General features: G+C 44.1%; 1 protein-coding gene across 3 annotated transcripts in view; it reads left to right on the top strand.

Moving 5' to 3' along the window:
• Positions 1-19,959, top strand: part of LOC144771527 (uncharacterized) — a 280,734-nt gene that overhangs the window by 172,050 nt on the left and 88,725 nt on the right. The window contains exon 1 of one of the 3 annotated variants that reach the window (XR_013599335.1): positions 10,360-10,470. The exons of the other annotated variants lie outside the window; for them this stretch is intronic. The gene's annotated coding sequence lies outside the window, so the exon portion shown is untranslated. Of the gene's footprint in view, positions 1-10,359; positions 10,471-19,959 lie in introns of those variants that run through there. 3 annotated transcript variants of the gene reach the window in all.

Below are 19,959 nucleotides of genomic sequence, written 5' to 3' on the forward strand. Positions count from 1 at the left end.
GTTGCCAACAGCCTTAGCTCGTTTGTTGAACGGGCCTGCTATCTGGACCCCCACCAAGCAGGTTTTAGACCTGAACATTCCACCAAAATTGTTGTCTTATCAGTCTTGGACGAGCTACGGAAGGGAGCGGACCAGGGTACTACTCAGGCCCTGGTACTACTTGAACTGTTAGCTGCCTTTAACACGGTCGACCATCAGATTTTGATCGACCATGTCAATAGTGCCAGACTCCAGGGCCTATCACTAGGATGGATTACCTCCTTTCTCAGTAATCCGTTTCAATCTGTTTGCCTGGCTGGCTTCAGGGCAGAACAAACTAAATTGATGTGTGGGGTCCCACAGGGCTCCGCTCTATCACCTCTACTTTTTAATCTGTACATCCTTCCCTTGATTACTGCCTTGCGCAAGAGGAAGGTTGTGGTGTTCAACTATGCTGACGACCTTCAGCTGATCTTTAACATCGATCTATCCACCTCATCGATCTCCAATTTCCAATCTATAATGCTTTTCATCAGCAACTGGATGAATGTTAATCAACTCAAATTAAATCCAGACAAAAGAGAGCTGATTCTTACGGGCGGCGTGGCCAACCCGTGGAACTCGAACTTTTGGCCCATCTCACTAGGGAGCCCCCCTGCCCCGGCACTGTCAGTGAAAAGCTTGGGGATCATGATCAGTTGTGATCTTACCATGAAGGCCCAGGTCAGCTCGGTGGTTTCAGCATGCTTTTATCATGTGCGCAAAATTAGGAAAATCAGCAGGTTCCTTTCCACAGAAGCCGTGACCCAGGTGGTCCTTGCGCTGAACATCTCGCGTATCGATTACGCCAACTCCCTCTACGTGGGCATCCCTGCTTATCAAGCACTCCGCTTGCAACGTGCCCAGAATCAGGCGGCCAGACTCATTCTTGGACAGCCTGAGCATTCCCATGTAAAGCCTCTACTGAAAAGTCAAAAAAAAATTTTACAGTGTCCCCAAGGTAAAGAGTGACGATGGAAAAAGGTTCCTACGGGTTTGGGTACCCACTTCACAAATTCGGTTACTGGACACAACCACTAGGTATCACAATAAGTACTGTAAATGGTTAAACAACATCATACTATAATATCAGTATCAAAAATAATATCAATTTTATGTGTGACAGAAAAAAGCAATACAATAATATTTAAAAGATAAACATAAGTTTATTACACATTTCCAGGCAGTAAAAACGAAATTTTCATACAAAATAATAATACAAATACATCATGATATACAGAGAATTTAAAAATGTTCATGAGAACATGAGTCGACGCGGCGTTTCGGTTTAAAAAACCTTCCTCAGGACAGTTTCTCAAAGTATTCGTTGTGATGAGTATCTCAGCTATTCAATTTGAGGTCTGTTGTATTATAGACAGAGGTAGATGTGTCCTGTTTTTGGTCCACATACACAGATACTGAGGTCCCAATTATTCGGGATACGATAAAGTATACCTTTATCTCAAATATCAGGTCCGTTCAATTTTCACTGTATCGGAGGGGCCACCAGTAGATATGTGTGCACTAGTAGATACGCGTGCACAATGACATTCCTTGTGTAATCGCTGCAGCCGCGTGCTAAATATGCTTCATAGGCTAATTTCTGATGATCGCGATTACTAATGCATCTGGATAAAAAAAGCTGGCCTCCCTGCTCCTCCGTATACAGCATATGGGGGTTCTGTTGATTTCAGTGAACAGTGATGTTTATCTTTTAAATATTATTGTATTGCTTTTTTCTGTCACACATAAAATTGATATTATTTTTGATACTGATATTATAGTATGATGTTGTTTAACCATTTACAGTACTTATTGTGATACCTAGTGGTTGTGTCCAGTAACCGAATTTGTGAAGTAGGTACCCAAACCCATAGGAACCTTTTTCCATCGTCACTCTTTACCTTGGGGACACTGTAAAAAATGTTTTTGTCATTTCCCCTGGTCCCAGATCGTACCTTAGGGGGCCCCCTATAGTTTTTTCTACTGAAAAGTCTGCATTGGCTTCCTATTCTCCAACGCTGCCTGTTTAAACTGGGCTGTACCACCCATAAAGCCTTGTCAGGACGCGGCCCCGCTTTCATTGCCCTAAACATCCAGCGGTATCTTCAGGTCATCTTGAATGACGCTGCTCGTTTGATATTTGGAGTACCGAGACGAACCCACGCCTCTCCTCTTCTTCATAGGCTACATTGGCTCCCTATGAAACAAAGAGTTGAATTTAAGAGCATGTGTATCTGCCATAAAGCAATCCATGGACAGGCGCCAGCCTATATAAAAGAGAGGCTTGAAGTATATGAACCTAAGCGTGCCCTGCGATCCTCCGACTCTTTCCTGCTATCCTGTCCACGTTTTAAACTGACAACAAAAGGAGGCAGATCTTTCTCAGTTCAAGCCCCCACCATCTGGAACAAGCTACCGGAGGTGCTCCGCAGAGAATCCAACCTTCTCCACTTTAGGAAAACCTTGAAAACTTTACTCTTCAGAGACGCGTTTACATCCCCGTAGTTAGGTTGCTATTTCCAAATCTCATCTTGTTTCTTGTTTCTGGACTCGGTCAAAAGCGCTTTGAGACCTGTCGGTGAGTTGGCGCGATACAAAACCCAGTACAAATTACAAATTACAAATCTTCCATCTCGCGATCTGCGCTCCTCTAATAAGAACCTTCTGGTGTCCCACTCCTTTAAACGGAAGAAACACGGTGGACTCAGATATACGACCTTGGCCCCTCAATTTTGGAACACTCTTCCCCCAAACCTGGGCATGACGGACTCGTATACCCAATTCAGGAAATTACTCAAAACCTGCCTTTTCTCCCACGCATATGACTGATACTCACTCTCTGCTTAGCACGGCGTTCGGTCCTGTTCATAGCGCCAAGAAACCGTCTGGTGAACGTGCGCTCAAGAAATACAGTTTAACATAACATAACATAACATAACATACCAAACCCTTTTTTAGCTGTTTTTTAATTAACTTGGTAATGGGGTATGTGCAGCACCTTATCTGATCCTTATTGCCTTTATTGCACAAAGTATAGTGATTGAATTGCGAAGTTGTGCACAGTTTAAAACCGCCAGTGCAATATCCCACTGTGTTGGGGCTGTAATCTGGATTTTGTTATTTTAACTGCTAGCCCTTACTAGCTTTTATTGTATTAATAAAGATGATATTATCTTAACATGTATACTTTTATGATCTATTTTTATATTACATCGAATAAAGTTTTGGGGGAATTTTTTTTAGGCAGCTTTTCACTTTGTTCAGTCCTTTTTTCCAGAGATATGCATGCACTGTAAGAATGCCAGATGTGTTGGTCTTTCCCAGTATTTACACAAAATACATTGCATTTATATAGGGCTTACTACCCATGAAGAGACATTGAAATTATTTATATGCCACTATTTTTTCTTGTATCGTGCTACTCATCCCAATGCAGGGTGTCGGAGCGCTTTACATCCAAGTCCAAAGAATCAGTTGGGGACTGCGCATGCCCCTTAAATCAACCTTAAGCAAGCATAAGGCCCGATTTACGGAACAATGGTATGGAATTGTAAATAAATGTTCCTTAGACTTGATACTTTTAATTGTTGAACAACTCTCAAAATTGCTTGAAGAGCTTGAAAGTGATCTTTCACAACTTAAACAAGAACTAAGTGGTAAACTATTGAGTGGAGAATGGGCAAAAACATTGAAAGATATTAACTCTTAATTAGACAGGTACACCAAGAAAATTCATTAAAGGAAATTGAGAAAGTTTAAAAGAGACACGGTCGACTACAAGTTAGGTGAGGTTTACAATTGGCAGAAATATACGCAACAAGAAAGCAACAACGCACTTTTAACAATCAATCTACAGAAGGAGAATCGCCCTCATCAGAAGATTCAACGCGAAAAGGTTACCAACGTGGAGCGCCACAGAATAACACCACAGAAAATGAGAGTCAACCCTCTACTTCGAACGCAGCACAAATTCAACTGGTACCTTTTTTAGGAACAGGCCCGATCCAATAGTCAAACCAGGTGGGCAAAGCACAAAAGAAAAACAAATATCGGTGGTCAAATCAACCAGGAGTCACGGAACTTAGTTATAAATATCTCAAGAACAGAAATTACTCCTACACAAATCAAGACATTGCAAAAAGGAATATCATTTGTTCCAACATATTAGTCCAATGAATTGGACACTCAAGTCTGTTTTTTTAAATTCATGAGCACTCTGAGACTCAAACACTTCTTTAAGAACATCATTGAACCCCAACCTAGAGAAGAGCAAGGCAGGCTCTTAGATAGAAGACCTAAGAGCACTTTCATTGAGCCCCTGAGCCACAAAGTGCTAGACACATTTGAGACCATCGTACAAAAGAACTTACACACCATATTGCAGAGCAAAGTCCACATGAAATTTAACTTGACTATACAAGAGCGACATGCCATTGCACAACTTGCTTCTAATGATGAAATCACCATCTGTAAGGCAGATAAAGGAGTGGCGTTAGTTATCATCGACACAACTTTTTACAACGAAAATCTGTTGACTCATGTCAATGACGATTCATTATACATGGAATTAAGCTCCAACCCGACTATGGAATTCAATAAAGTGTTACATACCATTCTCGACACAGCTCTTCAAATGGGAACCATCACTGAGCGTGATACAAAATTTCTGACCAATGAACATCCGCAAACACCATACCTACACATGGTACCCAAAATTCATAAGCATTCGACCAGGCCTCCGTTTAGACCCACAGTTAGCACACACAACTCCATACATGAACCGATTGGTGAATACATCGATAAACATCTGCAACCAAGTGTACAAAAAATGACCACCTACATTCAAGACACCACGGATTTCTTGAGAAAGATCATTATCATCCATATTGATAAAGAGCAGCAATTCTGTTTATGTACGACGTAAATTCGCTGTACACTTCAATGCCCCATAACCTGGGATTACAAGCCATGGAGTCATTCTTGCTTAACAGTGAAAAACCATTGGATTTACAAGTATTTTTGATGGAGCTCATGCAGTTCACCTTACATCACAGCTATTTCACATGCCAAGACAAAGTTTATACCCAACTGTCTGGAGTGGCCATGGGCAATTGTGCCGCTCCAGCTTATGCAAATTTATTCATGCATAAATTCAAATTAGACCACATTCTATCGAACCCCCAGTGGCAAGACAACCTGATCACATATTACAGAAATATCGACAACATTTTTTCTGATTTGGAAAGGTTCGGAAACGCAACTACTCTCAGCCATAAGTGATCTCAACCAGGTTAATGAGAGAATCCAATTCACCCACAACACGAGCAAGTTCAAGTTCAGAAATCTGTATAGCGCACTACTCACCCAGAGGGTCTCAAGGCGCTTGAGGGAGGGGGGGGTGCTTTACTTATCAAATATCCAAGTTTTTAGTTGCTTTCTGAAGGAGAGGTGGTTCTGTGTGAGGCGGAGGTGGGTGGGGAGAGAATTCCAGGTTTTGGCCGCTAAGTAGGAGAAGGATCTTCCCCCCATGGTGGATCTATGGAGGCGCAGAATTGCGGCGAGGGCTTGATTGGATGATCGTAGTTGGCGGGTGGGGGTGTAGAAGGACAGTCGCGTGTTGATGTATTCGGGTCCTAGGTCGTAGAGGGCTTTGTGTGCGTGGGTGAGGAGACGGAACGTTATTCTCTTGTTGACGGGGAGCCAGTGGAGGTCTTTCAGGTGACCGGAAATGTGAGCTTGACGAGGGATGTCCAGTATGAGTCTGGCTGAGGCGTTTCGGATGCGTTGGAGTTTTTTGTGTAGTTTGACTGTGGTTCCGGCGTAAAGGGTATTTCCGTAATCCAGTCGGCTTGTGACCAGTGTGTGGTTGACTGTCTTTCTTGTTTCGGTGGGGATCCAACTGAACATTTTTTTGAGCATGCGTAGGATGTTGAAGCATGATGATGAGACGGCATTGACTTGTCTGGTCATCGAGAGGGAGGAATCCAGGATGAAGCCCAGGTTACGTGCGTGATCCGTAGGAATGGGTGCTGTTCCCAGGGCCGGTGGCCACCATGAGTCATCCCAGGCAGAGGGGGATGACCCTAAGATGAGGACTTCCGTTTTGTCCGAGTTTAGTTTTAAGCGGCTGTTCTTCATCCATTCGGCTACTTCTTTCATTCCTTCGTGTAAGTTGGTTTTGGCGGTGTTTGGGTCTTTGGTGAGGGAGAGGATCAGCTGGGCATCGTCTGCGTAGGAGATGATGTTGAGGTTGTGTTGGCGCGCGATGGATGCGAGGGGACTCATGTAAACGTTGAAGAGGGTGGGGCTGAGTGATGATCCTTGTGGTACGCCACAGATGACTTCGGTGGCCTCTGATTTGAATGGGGGGAGGCGGACTCTATGGGTTCTTCCGGCGAGGAACGAGATGATCCAGTCCAGTGCTTTTCCTTGTATTCCGACGTTGCTGAGGCGTTGTATGAGGGTGCTGTGACAGACTGTTTCGAAGGCTGCGGAGAGGTCAAGTAGGATGAGAGCAGCTGTTTCTCCGTTGTCCAGTAGCGTTCGAATGTCGTCTGTAGCTGTGATGAGGGCGGTTTAGGTGCTGTGTTTGGCTCGGAAGCCGGACTGTGAGGGGTCGAGGGATTTGTTGGATTCAAGGAAGGCAGCTAGCTGACTGCTGGCGGCTTTTTCAATGACTTTGGCAGGGAATGGGAGGAGCGAGATGGGGTGGTAATTCTTAAGTTCAGAGGGGTCTGCTGTGGGTTTCTTCAGAAGGGCGCTGAGTTCGGCATGTTTCCAGCTTTCCGGGAAGGTAGCAGAGTTGAAGGAACAGTTGATGACATCGTGGAGATGGGGTGCGATGATGGAGTCTGCTTTGTTGAAAATGTGGTGGGGACATGGGTCGGTTGGCGATCCTGAGTGGATGGAGTTCATTAGGCCGATGGTGTCTTCAGTGGTGATTGGGTTCCAGGCGCAAAGGTTGTTAGAGTGCTGTTTTGGTACAGAGGTGGGTGGAGTGGACTGGTCTTCGGACTGGTTTTCAAAGCTGTTATGTATGTCGGCGATTTTGTTGTGGAAGAATGAGGATAGAGAGTCGCAGAGGTCTTGGGAGGGAGTGATGTCGTTGGTGACGGCAGTGGGGTTTGTGAATTCTTTGACGATGTTGAATAGTTCCTTGCTGTTTTGGGCGTTGTTGTCAAGTCGATCTTTGAATGATGATTTCTTGGTGGATCGGATCAGTTGGTGGTGTTTGCGAGTGGCGTTCTTGAAGGTGGCCAGGTTGTCAGTGGTAGGGTTTTTTCTCCAGGCTTTCTCGAGGGTGCCACAGAACTTCTTGGATTTCTTAAGGTCATCGTTGAACCAGGGGGCTTTTTTGCTACCTTGCTTGATTTGATGATTTTTCAAGGGTGCCAGTTCGTCGGCGGTTGGTGGCTGCTTGGTTTGGGTCCGATGATTTGGCAGGGGGGTTTTGGTGAAGCGATGTGAGGAGTTGGGCGGTGGTAATTTTGTTCCAATTTCTTCGGGAAAAAGGTTGTGGGGGGTTGTGGGTCGTGGTCTCTTTGTAGTTGAAGTGAACGCAGCTGTGGTCCGTCCAATGGAGAGCTGTGGTGTGATCGAAGGAGATGTGTTTGCTGGAGGTGAAGATTGGGTCGAGCGTGTGCCCGGCAAAGTGGGTGGGGGTGTCAACAAGTTGTTTGAGTCCGAGATTGGCCAGGTTGTCCAGAAGGGTGGTGGTGTTGTTGTCGTTTTTCTTTTCCAGGTGGAAGTTGAGGTCTCCCAGTAGAATGTAGTTCTCGGAGGGGAGGGCATGTGGTCTGATGAAGTCAGTGATGTCTTCACTGAATTGTGTGCGGGGTCCTGGTGGTCTGTAAATGAGGGTGCCTCGGAGTGTGGTCTTGGGGTCGGTGTGTATCTGGAAGTGAAGGTGTTCAGCGGTAGCGAGGTTATCGTCGGAACTGGTCGTGATGCGGATGGTGTTCTTATGGACGATGGCTATGCCTCCTCCTGTTTGGTTGATGCGGTCCTTTCGAATGATCTTGTAGCCGTCCGGGATAGCTATGGCGATGTCGGGTGTTGATGAGGCGTTCATCCAGGTTTCTGTAAGGAAGGCGACGTCCGACGATGTGGTGTTGCGTAGGTTCCAGAGTTCAATGGAGTGTCTGTGGACTGAGCGGGTGTTGAACAGGATGCACTTTAGGTGGTTAGTGTCGGAGCTCTGTTTGGAGTTTGTGGATTTGGTGTGGGTCCTGATGCAGTCGAACTTGCAGGAGTGGCAGGTGAAGGGTCCATGGGTGTGTCCTGGGGCAGCTTGGTAGCATTGTGGTGTGCGGCCGGGTTTAAGGGCTGAGAGGGCTGCTGCGTCTTATGTTATGCGGGTGGAATGGCTTTTGCGGGGGGCAGGGGGTCTGGCGTTGGGTGCGGTCCAGGCGCGGACGGGCGCAGACGGGCTTACCTTTGGCGCACCTTTGGCGCGCATGGGGCGCGACCGCTGCGCGCAAAGGCATCGGTCATAAGTGGATAGTGGAGGGGGGTGGGGCGAGGGAGGAGCACCTGGGAGGCGGGAGCGGGGTGGAGAGCCGGGCTGGGAGGCACGACAACAAACAACAAAATGGCTGCAAGCCAAAAGCGAAACCAGGACGAGATAGGGGCACGACCTTAATGAAGCGCTATGAAACTGGGCAGCACAGGCAGGCAACAATTATCAAAGCAGGCAAAGCGAGTGACACAGTAAATAATAATGGCAAAATAAATAATAAAGCACGGTCTAATAGTACAGCGCTACAATGACTTAGTATTCAGCAGTGCGAGCAAGTCTGGCAATGAGCTCTACGATGACTAACAGATTCTAGCAGTGCGAGCAATGCGTGGAACTCAGAGCGCTACGAAACCAGGTTAATGAGCAGGGAGCAGCGAGGGGAGCGACCGCTTCAGAGAAGCTCAGGACGGTCACGACTCAAGACTCAAGACGAGCAAGACTCAAATAGCATTTCTAGATGTCAAGATACAAATCACCGACAATTGTTTAGAGACTTCAGTTTATAATAAGTCGACAGATCGCAACAACTACTTGCACTTTAATAGTTTCCATCAAATGAGTTTAAAGGAACATTTACCATATTCACAACTCCTCAGAGCTAAACGCACTGCATCTTCTGACATGCTGTTTGAAGAAGATAGCCGGATAATCAAAAACAAATTCACACAAAGAAGTTATCCCAACTCCATCATACAGACAGCAGAAAACAGAGTGAAATTAAGGGACAGACTGCAACTACTAGCTACCAAACCTAGGCCTGAAGCTACAGAGTAACGAGGTGTGTTTGTGTCTAAATACTCCATCCAAAGCACTAAAATTAAACAAACCATCCGTAAACACTGGCAACTGCTTCAAACTGGACACGATTTCAATAAAAATTTTAAAGCCAATCCCATATCTGCATATCAACGCACCAAGAATCTCAAACAACTACTCAACCAGCAGACGAAAACCACAGACACTACCTAAAAGGGGACAGTCCAATGCCACGACTGTGGCAATTGCAACAGCATTATCAAAGGGAACACAATAACTCATCCCACCCAAGGTGCCCCCATCAAACTGAAAGTCAATGCGACATGTGACACTACCAACGTTGTCTACTTACTCAAATGTCTGTGCGGATTACCGTATGTGGGCAAAAAGGAACACAAGATTAAAACCAGATTAACAGAACACAGAAGCAACATACGTACTAAGAACATGAAATGTTGTGTAGCCGCCCACTTTGTCAACATGACACATAATGTCAGCCAAATATGATTCATGGTGTTGGAAACTATCACTAACATTGAAGGCAGAGACAATAAGAAGTTCTTATTACAACGTGAACTCTATTAGAAAAATAGACTGAATGCCCTCCATCCAAAAGGGCTCAATAAAAGACTGGAATTCAGTTGTTTCTTATAATGTTATTCTTACACTTTAGTATCACCATTTCGCCTGCATCTCTGGTTTTCTATCTTCCCCTGTGAACTTTAAATGGCCTTTCCCTCTGTTTCCATTGTGGTTCTTAACGTTTTCTCCATGTCACTGAGTTTCTTTTCTCTCCTCCCTTTGTTCCTTTTTTCTTCAGCTGATCGTTCTGTTCATACAGTCATAATAATTTTCTATCTTTTTCTACCTAGTTCTGAAATTCCCACTTACTCTCATATTTCTCTCCTACATTGTTCTATATTCTTGTATTCGTGTATTCTTAATCACGAATGCTTTAATAGTTTTTTTTACAATTGAGACTCACAGACAGCATCTGATTTTTATTTTTGACTTCGCTGTAGCGCGTCGTCTTTCTTCCATATCTTCTGCCCTAGGGGCGGTACTTCCGGGTTCTGAGGTATTCCTTGTCGTCACCACACAGCTGTTTTTACTCCTGGCGGCATTCACCAAACACCGGCACGATTTCTTCAGCAACGAGAGTTAAAATCACTGAGGTATGTCTGATCGTGACATTTTAATGAACTGATTAACTTTGTTAGCACTTTTGCCTAGAGCTCTACATTTTTACCGCTCCCCTCAGCCTCCCGTCGTTGATGCGGTTCTTTGCCGGTCACTGCATGTCTGATTCTGCACGTTCCTTTTTTCTATGTCAGGCAACGTTACTTTAGATCAAGTACTGTCCCCGAGATTCACGCAAGTTATGGAAGCTCACCCATTTGCCTGTGCAACCTTTCTTTAAATGCAACTTCGCTTCTCTCAGCCCGTTTTTTCCAGCACGTTCACATTTTTTATTTTTACGAGAGCTCACCCACGCATCACTGTCACTGTTCTACACAGTTTTTTTAACATTCACTCTTGTGTTTTAGAAGCACGCTTTCTCCTTGACCTTCACGCACGCAATGTATTAGAACACACAAATCCCCTCGAGTATTCAAACCTGTACACTCATATATCACGGCGCGCACTATTTTGTATTCTTCCTTTTTTTAAGAGTCACCGACTAAATTAGGAGTGCACGGCTTCTTTAAGTCAAGTTACTCTCCACACCTTAGATATAGCAGTTTATTTGTATGAGCATTCTGTTCGCTTGGATTTCAACACGTCTTCTTTTCATTCTCAGAGATTTACCCCTGAAGAAGAGCAATCGCTCGAAATGCATCGGGGCTATATTCTCAATGTGTTGACCTGCTAACCAGCTTTAACATATGTTAAGATCCGTCTATCCTTTCAATCGGACTGGATTAACATGGATTGAATAATGACATTTCGCAACTTTCATATGAAGTAATATGGAAAAAGAAATATACGAATAAATCTTGGATTTTTTGAAAGACTGCACTTGTTTCTATTGAATTTCTTGAAAAGCGATATTCATCGCTGGAGGAGTGCTTCAGATTCCTACCCTTCCCGGGGAAGGGTTTTCTGCTGATGGAGTGCTTTACATCTCATGTGCATATTACCTTTACAATAAATTATGTGCATTTGTAAATCAATGTACAGGATGTGTTGCATAAAAGAGTGGGGGGTTACAATGTAGAGAAGTCACATATCATCTTTCATAGCTCATTGTGTTATATTAGAAAAATTACAATGCCAATGCAAGTAACCTAAGAATCTCTGGGTTCAAAGCAGTAACCCGCTTACCTAGCTACATACAATGAAATCTGTCGTTTGTATGTTACATGATGCGCTTTCAGAAGACACATTAACCTTCTATGCTACTTTGAGTCAAAACAGAGGCTAGACAAAACACAGAAGTTTTCAGCAAGTGCATTAACCTCCAGAGATAACATACCTTTGTTATTCACTCAGATGTACTGGGAACACACAGATCTCTGCAGCAGGTGCCTTCACCCCATACAATATTTTAAAATACAATCTTTGTAGCCTATTAAGCACAACAGATTTACTGTCAGTTTTCTCCTTGTTGCTGCTTTCTTTGTGGCAGAGTTAAAAAAAATGTATGAGATGAGGCTCAGATTTTGCATCAGGGTTGAGTCACTTTTCTGGCAGAACCCTGATGCAAAATCTATTTTGGGATTTACAGTACCACACAAATCCCGTTTGTGTGGGTTTGTAAAGAAAAAACAAAACAAACGCAGGGCAGGACATTGCCCTGCCTTGCGTTACCTTATGTCAGGTGGCATTACATGGGTGGTGCTAAGGCGTTCCTGTGCATCCATCAATGTATTTTGATGCAAACCCATATTTATAAAAACTTGTGAAGATAGGTTTGCTCTAAACTGGTGAGTCTACGTGAGACAGAAGTAAGAAGGAGAAATATATCAATTTCTCCTCATTATTTCCTCTTTCAATGTATTCTGTATTCTGTAGCATGTATACAAAGTGGAAATAGCCTCATAGGATAGTTTTTGTATGGCTTTGGGGGAAGCCAAAAAACGCAAGGCAGACTATTGAGCTGCCTTACGTTACTGTGAGTCAGGTAGGTTTTACATTGGCACTCCCATACATCCACCCATGTAGCCCCCGCAAACTACGTCACCATTTTCTTAGCTTTCTCCAGTGCGCTCTCTTCGCTACGCAATGTTCCCGTGCCTGTTGCTGGGGTCCAGGTACCTGCCTTCTCCAACCATGGTAAAACTGCTGCCAAGCTAGCTATCAAGTCAGACTGCCCGGGCGCACCCGCCAATGGGCCCTCTCCCACAGGGATGCTTGTGGCCTGGGGAGGGAGATTGGTACCCAATGTGCCAGGTTGACTACCCCCCAAGTACCCGGTGCGCCCTCTCCCGTTGGAATGCTTGGGCGGGGGATTGGTACCAGGTGTACCTGGTTGACTACCCCCCTCAGTCCCAGGTGGTATCATCGTCATTGTAACCGGCACATTACCTGCTGCTTGCGGCACTGCCACCACTGGTCCTGCTGGCATAGGCCCCTCTGCTCCCCCCACCCTCGGTGGTGATGGAGCGTAGCTCCCACCTCTCCTAGCTCTAGCCCTTTTGGCACAGGAGGAAATGCCATCTATGGGGCCTCTCCCGATCATCTGGGCCTATCCTCCGCCCCACCTGTCCATCCACTCTGCACCTCAACTCAGCTAAGGCTTACCCCATGTCATCCATTTTTTGCATCATGGATTTCATAAAAGTGTTCATGTGTGAGCGCTGTTTTCTCCTCTTTGCTTTAGGGGCCATTATACAGACAGGAGTCACCTCTCCAATGCCATCACTAAAAACTGTATATCCCCCTGGCTTCAACTCCTTAAAGACAGGGGCACCAGGAGAAATACTTCCTAACAACAACTCCAGTCTCCTTAAGTTTTACAGTGTAGTGTAGTTCCTATATCCCTGATAGGCTCTGCGCATTGGAATAATATACAGTATAAATTTGAAATAGGACTGAGGTCAGTATGTCTCTATCGAGTACATTAAACTTAATTAGTTGTGCGTGCCAGCTAACTCAGAGGTCACTAGAAACTTCTCGAATGAACAAGTAGGGATTAGTTTCTGACAACCGCATAAACATGACAACCTTGTTTCCCTTAGAATAGGAACAATCTCAGAATCCTGGAAACAATAGATAACAGTTTCACTCAGTCAATCTTGCATGCTTTGTTTCTACAGAGTTGCACAGAAATAGAGAGATGGGTATATGAATAAAAAGGGTTTATTGTACAGTCTTATTTCTCATGCAAGAGATATGAACTGCTGCAATCATAAGACAGAATGCGAAGTATAATATGTACAGCGTTAGCAGTAAGATAAAATAATACTGCAAGAGCATGGTGTGTAGCTATGACATATATTCATAAAAGTACATACATAAATAACACAGGCTAAAATACTCATCTGGTACTTCTAAAATAATCCTACCCCAGTGTACCTAACCTAAGTGTAGTACGAGGGAAGAAGTAGGTGCTGTTTACCTAAAGACTAGTTTAGCCAAGAGTTGCCAAAAGTTTCTCTAGGTTCTAGTTAGCTCCATACCTTAGAATGAGTGAGGTTGGAATCTCTTTCCGGGTTTCGATCTCTAACACCCTGCAAAGGGAGTCAGAAACTCTGGAGCTGGATTCTCGGCGAGGAGGATGACAGTGTTTGGTCAGTACGTCAGTTGGGAACTCGACTTGCTTCTGAACTTGCAGAGGTGAACCGTGTCGTGCATGTTAAGTGAAGATATATTTATACCTTGAAGGTGTTTAGGAATGCCAGTATTGACGTACAAGTTGGGCATAAGAACATCATGAATGAACCCCTAAGGAGTAGATGTTCATGCATAATAAATGAGTTCTTGGAGAAATCAATATCCAAGCAAGGGGAGGTCCTAAAGGCTTAAGAGTCTGGTTTTCCAAGAACTTGTTGTGACGAAGATGAACGGATGTAGTTGACCATGCCTGTATTTTGTTAGCATGGGCAATGCCTAAATAAGGGCTGGATTTCTATGCCTATATAAGGGCAATGTGAATTGTACCTACATAACGGCATACATCGGGAAATCTAAATCGACACACAACACCCACTCCACTTTCGTATGAATGACATTACTAAATCCTAAACATGTTAAACATATCTAAAATATAGCTACACCTGAAGTGCTAAAAAATGTCTAAAATACATTGTAAAAAATGCATTAGAACTGGTTATAAGCATAAAAAATGCATTGGTGCTGTACATATTAAAGCAATGTTTCATTCTAAGCAAATGTAGACATTTGAATGCTACATGAATGAATCATAAATATATATACACATAATGAAATGGCTCATAAATACAGAAGAAAAGGGGCTGATACCATTTCATGTCAAATTACATAAAATTGTTGTGGACAAGGTCACATATTGTCTCGAAGTAATCAACGAATTCTGTTCTATATGAATAGTTCTACTATAAGCAGATTACTATATCAAAAATGAAAAATACAAATTTGGAGAAAAAAAAATTACTCACAGGAAAAAGTTCCAAAGTTAGTCCCTTGTTTTTAAAAAATGAAGGCCAAATTCTCTCAGTACACTGGGTGCCAAAATCAAAAGTCAATGTTAGGGCTTGGAGGAAACATGAAATCTTCTATTTTTGTAGACAAAAAGTCATCTACCGTTCTAGTTGAAAGTAGGAATACCTTGTTTAGAAAAGTATCCGCACATAGAGGAGTAGCATCGCCTTCAGCATTGTTGGCATCAGCAATGTTCGTATCGGATGTTACCTCCATGCCTGTTGTTTCCTCTCGTACCTCAGCAGTAGCAATTTGCATCTGTGAGATCTCAATGAATGCCGTCATCAGGATTGGTAGCTGCTAGGGACAACACAGAGGCCAATACAGGGTCCAGCAGAGTATCGACAACTGTAGGCATGACTGATGGGAGTGTTAGACAGATGTCTAGCACGCATTGTTCACCGCAAAGCAGGCAGTGTAGAACAGGTGAGATGCAATCTTGCCAGATTGGTCTGAATGACAGAAACCATGTGGTATTTAATTCTCATAGATGAGGTAAACCCAAAATTTGAACGATGCGCTCACGACACTTCATCTCCAGCAGAGCTCTCTCCACGGTGAATTGGGTGTCGCTGGTGATTTGGCTTGCCATATCGTAGCAGTAGGAGCAAAAATAGGATCCCTCCAACAAGTGCTAAATGGAGCAGCAGTCTGCCAAACACAGAGCGCACTAAGTTTGGAATTATTCCGAGAACTGATTGCAAAGGTGCTTACAGCCCTACACACGTTCTTAAATACATGTACAATACCGCTCATATCGGATATGTTTAAGATACGACCTAACATTTCTGAGAAATGTATAGGGCAGTTTGTATTCAGAAGGGCATGTATCTCGACAATAGTCCTTGTGACTTGTAGATCATAGGTTTCTTTGGCCGAGGTCAGTGGCACTGTTTGTTGCAAAAGAATGGCTTTCATTCTGCTTAGAGTATCAATTTAAATATAAGAGATGATCAGTGAAGGCCTTAAAGGTGACTCCCTGGCTGTCTTGGTTTGTGGAAACAATACTTACATACAGCAAGTGACCCTGGATGAAACAGTCACTAGATATGGGATACCTGGCAACATGCCACAGCAGCTGTGATCATTCAACATGAGGTAACTTCCATTCAAAAGTTGGCCAAAAATTGGATTAATCACTGCAGCTGGTGAGCCTTGCATGTGACAGGATAAGTTTGTAGTGGGACCATTGCAGGCCCCGTGTAAGTTAATACCCTGACAAAGGAGAGAACCGCTTAGGGTGTTTTCACAGTTAGTACCGCTAAGAAACACTTCACGCCCCCACTCCAACATCCGTGTGTGTATGGTAAATTCCAGGATGTCTTGATGTATTCTTTACCCAAAATTTCATATTTGCCTCCTGGTATATATTTTAGGTAATACTGAAAATGAAAAATTGTAAGAGGGAGGGTAATTTTACCATGTATAATCCACTCAGTAGCTGGTTTCTCTGACACTGCGAATGGTAATTTCTCCAATTTTTCAATGCTCAGCACTGTATAGTCTGCTGCCCTTTGTGCCAGTTTGATCTGTTTATCAGTGAGAATGAATTTTGAAAACCGTGACTTAGTGTTGATTAAACGCCAAGGCACATAGCCTGCCCGCAAGTTTTGTAGCGTCCAGCCTAATAGCATGATAGAACGTAATTGAGATTGACCATGTTGCAATAGGACCAAGTCTTGTTCCATGATGTCTATGGCAGAAGACACAATGCTGTCCAATGAATGTATCCTGGACGACAGAGTTGTTAACCCATTGTCTACTACAGCAAGAGATTTCTCTAAATTAATACGATAAATTTCTCGTATTCGTTCTGCAGTCTCTGCTTGGGTAATCTTCCATATTTCGTTATATGCAGCATATGCAGCATTGTCTATTCAGGTAATTTTCCCGGGACCCCTCCATTGTCGAGCTCTTCAGAGGATGAAGATTCAACATCTGCAGGAGGGCCTTTCATGCACGGACCTGGTTCCTCTGTCATCGGAGGTTCGTCAGGAGCTTCAATGGTGGCTCAGCCATGTGGATGCGTGGAACGGTCCGGCCATTTTCGGCTCCATTCCGGAAGTAGTCATAGAGTCCGACGCCAGCCGTTGGGGCTGGGTAGCGCGTTGCAGAAATATATCAACAGGAGGACGATGGTCTCTTCAGGAGCTAGAGCTACATATCAATTGTCTAGAGCTGCTCGCTGGCTCTTTCGCCATCAAGACACTCTCACCCAAAAAGGTCTCATGGTGCATCCTTCTGAGGATGGACAACATTTCGGCAGTACGCTACATCAACAAACTGGGAGGTACAAGATCCTCCCTATTAGTAGAGATAGCGAAAGATTTCTGGCACTATTGCCTAAGTCACCAGATATCTGTCGTAGCCGAATACATTCCAGGTCAGTCGAACGTGGTGGCAGACTGGCATTCACGCCATCTCCGAGACTGCAGCGATTGGCAACTCCAACCACGGGTGGTTCAGTGGTTACAGGCGATCTGGGGTCCTTGTCAGATCGACCTCTTTGCGTCCAGACGGAATAGGCAGATGTCTCTGTTTTTCAGCTGGAGACCAAATCTTCTAGCCTTGGCGACGGATGCTTTCACTCAGAACTGGGCTCAGTCTCTGAATTATGCTTTTCCCCCGTTCATATTGATTCCACGGGTGTATTTGCAGATATTGTGCCAGGGGGCGGAGGTGATCCTAGTGACCCCCTTATGGAAGTCGCAACCTTGGTTTCCGAGCCTTCTGGAGATGAGTTGCGACTTCCCCAGGAAGATTCCAGAGTCCCCGACGATGCTCCAGGGCCCTCATGGAGAGACGCACCCACTGGTAATGACGGGGCATCTGTCACTGATGGCCTGGGGACTCTCCGGCAATGTTGACAAATGCCAGGATTTTCAGAGCAGGCTTTCCGCCTTTATCAATCAAGCCTGGGCTCCTTCCACCAGGAAGAGATATTCCTCAGCTTGGAAATGCTGGGTGCGTTGGTGCGTGGAACAGCACGTGGATCCTGTGGGGACGGGATTACCCTGCGTTGTAAACTTCCTTTCCCTGAGAGCCTCTACAGTTTTATTACAAACCGGTGGGTGATATTTCCTCTGTGGTGTTTCAAGAGCGTTAAACTAGCATAATACGAAGCCTCCGGTCCTGTAATAGAATACAAAATTAGCTAGCTTTCGCGTCAAGAATTTTCAATTCAATTAAGGACACGGAGGCGAGGATTATCCCACCCGGTTTATTACATGTATTGTAATATTGTCCACATATGTTTATAGTCTGTTTGAAGATGTTACTGGCATTTTTTCTCATTCTTCCAGGTTCTGAGAAGAAGATGGGCTGAGTACGTTTCCAGTTAAAGGAATTCTTTCCAGCTGGTTGTTCTAACACGTTGGAGGATGCTTATGTTGGACTTCAGTAATTTATGGACTTATGTTCGAAGCAAAGAAAGAGGACGATATCCGGTATCACCTGGCTCTTATGGGCTATTGCAGGAAGTGATGTGGTGTTTGAATCATGGAAAATGTAGTTTTGTTTATATATACAAAGATTTCATTGGCTGCTGTGTGTGGCATTAAAATGAAAGAGAAGCATAATCCTCGCCTCCGTGTCCTTAATAGAATTGAAAATTCTTGGAGCAAAAGCTAGCTAATTTTTATTTCCCTATTTTCATGAGCTACAGGCTCACTCACACAGTCACCCACATCCACATAAGAAGGCACCAATGTTACCGCTGGTCTGTTTAGGTCTATCGTCGTGCTTCAGAATACACATTAGGCAGTTAACGGAATCATATGCTCTACCTTAAATTATTTTATCATTCCAAGGATGCTCCCAAATCTTGACTACACTCGTGGCTTCTGAAACTATATTTACAATATTACAGTAGGCGCCAGGGCTCAGGCATCAATCACCCCTACCGAGCCATGCATGCACAGTAACTGTGAAAAACTGTAATTGACTAAAGTATTAGGAGACGTAAGGCCGGTACAACTGTCTTTGGCAGTATACTCCTGAATGAGCTTTTATGACATGGCACTGCGCAGCACTTAATGATTAATGGTATGTAGAAAATGAAATATGTTTTGTACCATCTGTTTGACAGAAGGATATTTGCTTTAATATTGTCTGTTTGCAAGTGTTGTTTATCTTGTGTCGTTTGTGGTTTTCTGAAGCCGAATAAAGACATTTTGAACGACTGACTAGCGGTTTTGATATTCTAAACGTTCAGTATTTGAAAACCGCTAGGTGCAGAGCTAGTTTTTTCTTGTGCTCCCAAACCTGGCTAGTCTGTCAGAACAGAAGTAAACATTCACTCAGGACAGCACCTAGAGAACTAAAGAATTACCCAGAACATTGAAGAACACACAGTTTCCAAAGCAAAACTACAAATAAAATGTGACCACTGTGTGATGGCGTTTATTCCCGTTCTCTTAAACTGCGTAGATATTGATGTCCTGTGCTCTTAAACCTCACAGGTCTTCATACGAACACCGTAGTGTATTTTTGTTCCCATGTAAAAAACACACGAGGTACATTAAAGAATTGGATTGATGTTAATCTTCAATTCTTAAATTGATAGTTGCTGTAGACTAATACTGGTTGCTCTTAAAGTTTGTTTACATTTGTTTCAGAATTCATGTGCCAGAATCTTGGTAATGACGTTCCCTCATATCAGGCAGCGGACAAAGCCCTGCTACTGGGATGCTGAATTACGCATCTAACATAATTAAGCATAACTACTAGTAATTTTACAGTAGTTACGCTACAAAGAATTGTAGGAACATGCCCTTTTTTGGGTTTCGCCTGCCGAAAGGCTGCGCTCTGCGCAGCTTTTCAGCGCAGGTGAAATCCTATGTCGACACTAAGCACTTCGGGAACGTCCCCCGGCTCTCATTGGCTAGCTCCATAAATGGAGGCTAGCCATTGAGTGCCGGATCTGTCCGTCAAGGCCGGACCAGATTCGGGGGCGTTCCCGAGATTTTTTCCCAGGGCGGAGTTACGTTTATCCCCGTTCCCTCCCCTTTCCCGCCATCCGTGTCCTCTCCCGCCCCCCTCCC

This window comes from Lissotriton helveticus, chromosome 1_1, assembly GCF_964261635.1.
Source record: "Lissotriton helveticus chromosome 1_1, aLisHel1.1, whole genome shotgun sequence".
Taxonomy (NCBI): Eukaryota; Metazoa; Chordata; class Amphibia; order Caudata; family Salamandridae; genus Lissotriton; species Lissotriton helveticus.